Source organism: Boleophthalmus pectinirostris, unplaced genomic scaffold (genome assembly GCF_026225935.1).
Source record: "Boleophthalmus pectinirostris isolate CB_2022bp ecotype Guang Dong unplaced genomic scaffold, ASM2622593v1 HiC_scaffold_19, whole genome shotgun sequence".
NCBI lineage: Eukaryota > Metazoa > Chordata > Actinopteri > Gobiiformes > Gobiidae > Boleophthalmus > Boleophthalmus pectinirostris.
The window spans coordinates 43940176-43947675 of NW_026571140.1; positions in this window are offsets into that span (position 1 = coordinate 43940176).

The window sequence follows — 7500 nt, forward strand, 5'->3', positions numbered from 1 at the left end:
ACTAGGACTAAACTAGGACTAAACCAGTACTGAACCAGGACTAAACCAGGACTAAACCAGGACTAAACAGGACTAAACAGGTCTAAACCAGGTCTAAACCAGGACTAAACTAGGACTAAAACCCGGACTAAACTAGGACTAAACCAGGACTAAACCAGGACTAAACCAGGACTGAATCAGGACTAAAGCAGGACTAAACTAGGTCTAAACCAGGTCTAAACTAGGACTAAACTAGGACTAAACCAGGACTAAACCCGGACTAAACTAGGACTAAACTAGGACTAAACCAGGACTAAACCAGGACTAAAATAGGACTAAACCAGGACTGAATCAGGACTAAACCAGGACTAAACCAGTACTGAACCAGGACTAAACCAGTACTGAACCAGGACTAAACCAGGACTAAACTAGGACTAAACCGGGACTAAACTAGGACTAAACCAGGACTAAACTAGGACTAAAACCAGGACTAAAACTAGGACTAAACTGGGACTAACTAGGACTAACTAGGACTAAACCGGGACTAAACCAGGACTAAACCAGGACTAAACCGGGACTAAACATCTTAAGTTAAGATTTCCTCGTCTTTGCTACTTTACAGCAAACAGTTTCTTGGAATGTTCAGGATGTGGTTGGTACATTCACGTTGTTTTAAAAAACATGACAATATCAAGTAATCCAAAGTATTCAGATTACATTACTCACTTTAAGTAATTTAATGGATTATGTTACAAACTACATTTTGGGGGATGTAATCTGTAATCTGTAGGGGATTACATTTTAATAGTAAACTTCACTGCACTCGGCGAACTGTACGAAAAAACCGCTGAATGTTGAAAGTGTTTGTGCCGCCGGAGTGTGAGCGTCTGAGTCTCTGGTGTTATGTAAAATGTACTTTGGAGCGTCGTGTTCTAACGTTGCCTCAGCGCAAACCTGCCCGGAGCTTTTACACTCATCCAGGCATGTTTGAGTAATCCAGTGATCTCTCCCAGGTCCTATCCAAACCCTCCGTACGGTGAGAAGCACGAGTCTGGACCAGGCTCCACTAGGCTGGTTTAGAAAAGATTTTTTTATTTTTTTTTTAGATTCTCTAGATTAAAACTCTGCATTTGGTTCCGTCTCTGGTACAGGTGGAACGATATCCAAGTCTCACGATACGATACGATATTTATTGCGATATCGCGGGAAAGATCACGATACGGTGGAGAGGTTCATGATTAGAGATGGAACAAAAACCAGGACTAAACCAGGTCTAAACCAGGACTAAGCCAGGTCTAAACCAGGTCTAAACCAGCACTAAACCAGCACTAAACCAGGACTAAACTAGGATTAAACTAGGACTAAACCAGGACTAAACCAGGACTAGACCAGGTCTAAACCAGGACTAAGCCAGGTCTAAACCAGGTCTAAACCAGGACTAAACCAGGTCTAAACCAGGACTAAGCCAGGTCTAAACCAGGTCTAAACCAGGACTAAACCAGGTCTAAACCAGGACTCAACCAGGACTAAACCAGGACTAAACCAGGACTAAACCAGGACTAAACCAGGACTAAACAGGTCTAAACCAGGTCTAAACCAGGTCTAAACCAGGACAAGCCAGGTCTAAACCAGGACTAAACCCTAAAACCAGGACTAAACCAGGACTAACCACTAAACCAGGACTAAACCAGGTCTAAACCAGGTCTAAACCAGGTCTAAACCAGGACTAAACCAGGTCTAAACCAGGACTCAACCAGGACTAAACCAGGACTAAACCAGGACTAAACCAGGTCTAAACCAGGTCTAAACCAGCACTAAACCAGGACTAAACCAGGACTAAACCAGGACTAAACCAGGTCTAAACCAGGTACTAAACCAGGACTAAACCAGGACTAAACCAGGACTGAATTCAGGACTCAACCAGCACTAAACCAGGACTAAACTAGGATTAAACTAGGACTAGACCAGGACTAGACCAGGACTAACCCAGGACTAAACCAGGTCTAAACTAGGTCTAAACTAGGTCTGAAACCAGGTTCTAAACCAGGACCAAACCAGGACTAAACCAGGTCTAAACCAGGTCTAAACCAGGCACTAAACCAGGACTAAACCAGGACTAAACCAGGTCTAAACCAGGACTAAACTAGGACTAAACCAGGACTAAACTAAACCAAACCAGGTCTAAACCAGGTCTAAACCAGGACTAAACCAGGACTAAACCACTAAACCAGGACTAAACCAGGTCTAAACCAAGGACTAAACCAGGACTAAACCAGGACTAAACCAGGTCTAAACCACTAAACCAGGACTAAACCAGGACTAAACCAGGACTAAACCAGACTAAACCAGGTCTAAACCAGGACTAAAGCCAGGAACTAAACCAGGACTCAACCAGGACTAAACCCAGGACTAAACCAGGACTAAACCAGGTCTAAACCAGGTCTAAACCAGGACTAAACCAGGACTAAACCAGGTAAACCAGGACTAAACCAGGACTAAACCAGGACTAAACCAGGACTAAACCAGGACTAAACCAGGTCTAAACCAGGTCTAAACCAGCACTAAACCAGGACTAAACCAGGACTAAACCAGGTCTAAACCAGGTCTAAACCAGGACTAAACCAGGACTAAACCAGGACTGAATCAGGACTCAACCAGCACTAAACCAGGACTAAACTAGGATTAAACTAGGACTAGACCAGGACTAGACCAGGACTAGACCAGGACTAAACCAGGTCTAAACTAGGTCTAAACTAGGTCTGAACCAGGTCTAAACCAGGACCAAACCAGGACTAAACCAGGTCTAAACCAGCACTAAACCAGGACTAAACCAGGACTAAACCAGGTCTAAACCAGGTCTAAACCAGGACTAAACCAGGACTGAATCAGGACTCAACCAGCACTAAACCAGGACTAAACTAGGATTAAACTAGGACTAGACCAGGACTAGACCAGGACTAGACCAGGACTAAACCAGGTCTAAACTAGGTCTAAACTAGGTCTGAACCAGGTCTAAACCAGGACCAAACCAGGACTAAACCAGGTCTAAACCAGGTCTAAACCAGGTCTAGACCAGGACTAGACCAGGACTAGACCAGGACTAGACCAGGACTAAACCAGGACTAAACCAGGACTAAACCAGGTCTAAACCAGGTCTAAACCAGGTCTAATCCAGGACCAAACCAGGTCTAAACCAGGACTAATCCAGGACTAAACCAGGACTAATCCAGGACTAAACCAGGACTAATCCAGGACTAAACCAGGACTAATCCAGGACTAAACCAGGACTATCGTGTGAAAGCTCACGATACGTTGGAGAGGTTCATGATTAGAGATGGAACAATATCCAAATCTCTCTGTACGATATTTTCACGATCTCACGATACGATATTTATTGTGATATTTTGTGGAGGTGAATAAAACTTTTAATCTGCTTCTTTTTCCTCTTAAAATTCCTTGACAAGATTTAATCCAAAGAACTAAGAGTTAAAAGGATCATGGTCTGTGTAGTTCCCTCTGCGTGTTTTTAGCTGCTCCAGAACTCTTCATTTCAACAAAGAGACTTGGGATTCGACTTATTGTGATGCTCCACGATGTTATTGTGAGAACTTTGACGCTACGATATCACCATATTTCGGTTATTGTTACATCTCTAATATCTGGACAAAATATTTGGGTCCAATTTATATGCAAATTACCGTATTTTCTGCACTATAGGCGCTCTGGATTATAAGGCTTCATTGACTGGTCTATTTTTGAACTTTTTTCACATATAAACTGCACCGGACTATAAGGAGCATTAAACGAAACACAACAGTTGGATAAGTCAGTCAAACTTTATTTAACACCTTCACAATAACTCTCAACTTTGTTCAATTGTAATGTTCAAAAAAATCCTGTCTGAGATGCAAAATTGTTCTCGTATTCACAATAATTCATAATAGTTCAAACAGTTGGGTGATTCCTGCGTCCACACGTCCACTTCCGTCTGTCATGATCCGAGTCAGTGTGGTTCCTGTTCCCTGGAGTTCAGTTCAGTGATGATTCTGGTCTTGGTGAAAGCTCGGACCACAGTTGATCCTGACCCTTAGCCCGGGCGTCCACGAACCGTTGGCAGATCGTGGCTTTACCCAGAATTCACACCAGGAGCTGCAGCAGCGCTTAACGCAGGCGGAGCTGCGCGTAAGCGTAAATTTCAAAATTTCAATCACATCAGAGCATCAGAGACGCTCCTGCTGCAGCTGCACATCTTCTCACTGTTTTCAGACATCACATTTTGTACTTGCTTTTTATCATTTATTTTATGTTAAAGTGTATTAAGTCAGAATGTGTATTATGAATTAAGTGTACAACTGCGACGCATTTGTGTTTAATGAGGTTTAAATCTATTAGCACAAACATTAAACACCTCAGTTTTCTATTTTTTTCTTTAATAAGGTGAAATCACTTATAATTAACAAACATTATGAGTGTGATTAAAATCTCCGTCCAGGTAATAAGACCGATAGGTTTATATGTTGATACAGAGTCCTGCACCGATGGATACGGGCAAATAGTCCCTGAAACAGGCGAGTTTTAACGTTCTGGAATTTTAAGGGCGGGTCAAGACTAAACCAGGACTACATCAGGACTAAACCAGGACTAAACCAGGACTCATTTTGGAGAGAGAGACAGATAGCGAACCATGAGCCCCGGGGAGCAGGTGTCCGAAAAGAGCGACCGCTTCACGTGCCTCCTCGTCTCGAGCTCTGCACCGGTCCTTTCATCCGCGGTCACTCAGGGCGAAGGACCTCCGAGCACATTCCGACAGTGAGTCCTGGTTCTGGTTTAGTCCTGGCTTAGTCCTGAGTCCTTAAAGAATTGGTGTCTGACATCATAAATTATGTTATATTTCTTCACTTCGAGGATTAACTTTTCGTTGTCCATCATGAACCTTTCCTTGGACACAGCTCGTTGTTTACGTCGCTGTCTTGACTTTGGTTAAGTTATTTTGAAAGGGCATCCGAAGTTTATTTTGACACCGCGTGTTTATTTCCTGTCTTTCCCCTGCTGAAAACCTTGGAGACGCTGCAAAATTAGAACTCCAACCTCTGGAGCAGCGCGTCAGCGTCAGGCGCTCGTTGGACGTGCGTATGACACTGTCCGTGTGAACTGTCAGACCGGTTAAAATGGAGTTCTAAAGTTGCGCGTCTGCTGCTCGTGTGCTGTGCTGCTGCGCTTACGCACCGTTGCGCTTTGGTGTGAAGTCGCTCGCCGCTGTCTCTCTGTCTTGGTGAATGTGTGTTCACCTTCTCTCATCCACTGCTCCCACGTAGCTCGCACTTTCACTTTGAACGTCTTGTTGACACCAACATCTAGCGGCTGAAGTTCTTTAGTTAATCCACCCGGAACGATGGCAAGCACTGAATTAGTTCGCTTCCTCCACTTCCGTACCATTCATTCATTAAAGTTTGTATGGAGGATTTTTTTAGTTTCAAATTGTCAGTGATAGATTATAGATGCAGTCGCCTTGTAATTATGATGACCAAAAAAAAGAGAATAAAAATTCATCAACTCTGGACGTGGTGGGGCTAAACATTTGCCAATAGATAAAGACACTGCCTCGTTATCTGTGAGCTGACAGGCTGTCAATCAAACTCCCTACGTTTCTAGTGTAACTGACTTGCCTGCGCCGCCGGTACGTGGTTTATGTACGACTGTCACACAGTCCACAGACGCAAGACGCACAGACGCTGTTTACTCCACCAACGCAACAGTTCTTAGAGGCTTTTTTTGACCTATATCTTCCTCGCAGTTCACACAAAGTTTGTTGCGATGGCGACAAGAATCCAGGAGCAGTTCACCGCAAAAGAAAGTCCGTTTTTGAGGTGAAAGAAGAAGACAAGGGGAAAAGCAGCGAAGACAAACTAAGGTGATTCTTGGAGATTCATTCCAGCGATGGCGCGACTGAAGCAGACGAAGGGTCTAAAGACTGAACCACTGGTCCACAAATTACTCCTGGACAGGAAACTTCTGCTTATTATGAAAACCTACTTTATTTCCAAGAGGGAGACAAATGTTTTTCAGGACACGAAAGTGATATCCTATGTCTGAAAACGTCATTTTCAATGCAAAGAAAGAGTCCACCTGCTGCTGCGTGTTGTAGTTAGTTCATTCGCACTGAATCTCCGCGCAACCTTCTCTGCTCCCCTTACTGCTCCTGTCCCCACTGCCCGATCCACTCTTCTCCCTGCTCCTCACTTCTCGTCCGCGAACGAAATGTCTGCACACCCGCTCCTCACTTCTCCGTCTTGTCTAACCAACACTGTAGTTAGTTGTTTACGAGTCATGTGCAGTTCACCGGCTGTAAACAAACCTGTTTCTGGCGTAAAGAGGAGGAGGGAGGAGGCGTTTCTCCGTAGGAGCTGTGGGGGGGGGGGGGGGGTTTCACGCATGCGCAACATTTGAAAAAGGACAAACAGTCGCTGGATTTCACGTTCCTTGGAAAATCCTCTATACAACCTTTAATGTTGAATTCTCTCACAGCTGCTCTATTCCCATGTTTTCCTGCGTGACTTATATCCTTGAGTTTAAAGTGGGCGTTGTGAGCGTCTCTCTGTGGTTTCCTCAGCTGTTTTTAGGTCCTGAGCCGGAAGTCTGTTTGTGTTTCAGCTGCTACTGACCCAGAGAAGAACCATCGTTCCTCTTTCACCCCAGTCCTGGTCTAGTCCTGGTCTAGTCCTGGTCTAGTCCTGGTCTAGTTTAGACCTGGTTTAGACCTGGTTTAGACCTGGTTTAGACCTGGTTTAGACCTGGTTTAGTCTTACTTTAGTCTTGCTTTAGTCTTGGTTTTGGACCTGGTTTAGTCCTGATTTAGTCCTGGTCTAGTCCTGGTTTAGTCTTAGTTAAGTCCAGGAGACCAGGGACCACTTTTCAGACCTGGAAGACAGACTTTTTGGGTTTAGACCTGGTTTAGACCTTTTAGACTTGGTTTAGACGTAGACTTGGTTTAGACTTACCGGTTTAGAACCTTTGGTTTAGGACCTGGTTTGGCTCCAGGACCAGACTGGTTTAGACCTGGTTTAGACCTGGTTTAGACTGGTAGACCAGACCTTTTAGACCTGGTTTAGACCTGGTTTAGACCTGGTTAGACCTGGTTTAGACCTGGTTTAGACCCTTAGAGTTTAGACCTGGTTTAGACCTGGTTTAGACCTGTTTAGACCTGGTTTAGACCTGGTTTAGACCCTGGTTTAGACCTGGTTTAGACCTGGTTTAGACCTGGTTTAGACCTTGGTTTTTAGACCATGGTTTAGACCTGGGTTTAGACCTTGGTTTAGACCAGTTTGGACCTGTTTAGACCTGGTTTAGACCTGGTTTACCTGGAGACCTGGTTTAGACCTGGTTTAGACCTGGTTTTAGACTGGTTTTAGACCTGGTTTAGACCTGGTTTAGACCTGGTTTAGACCTGGTTTAGACCTGTTTTGGTTTAGACCTGGTTTACCTGGTTTAGACTTGGTTTAGACTTGGTTTAGACTTGGTTTA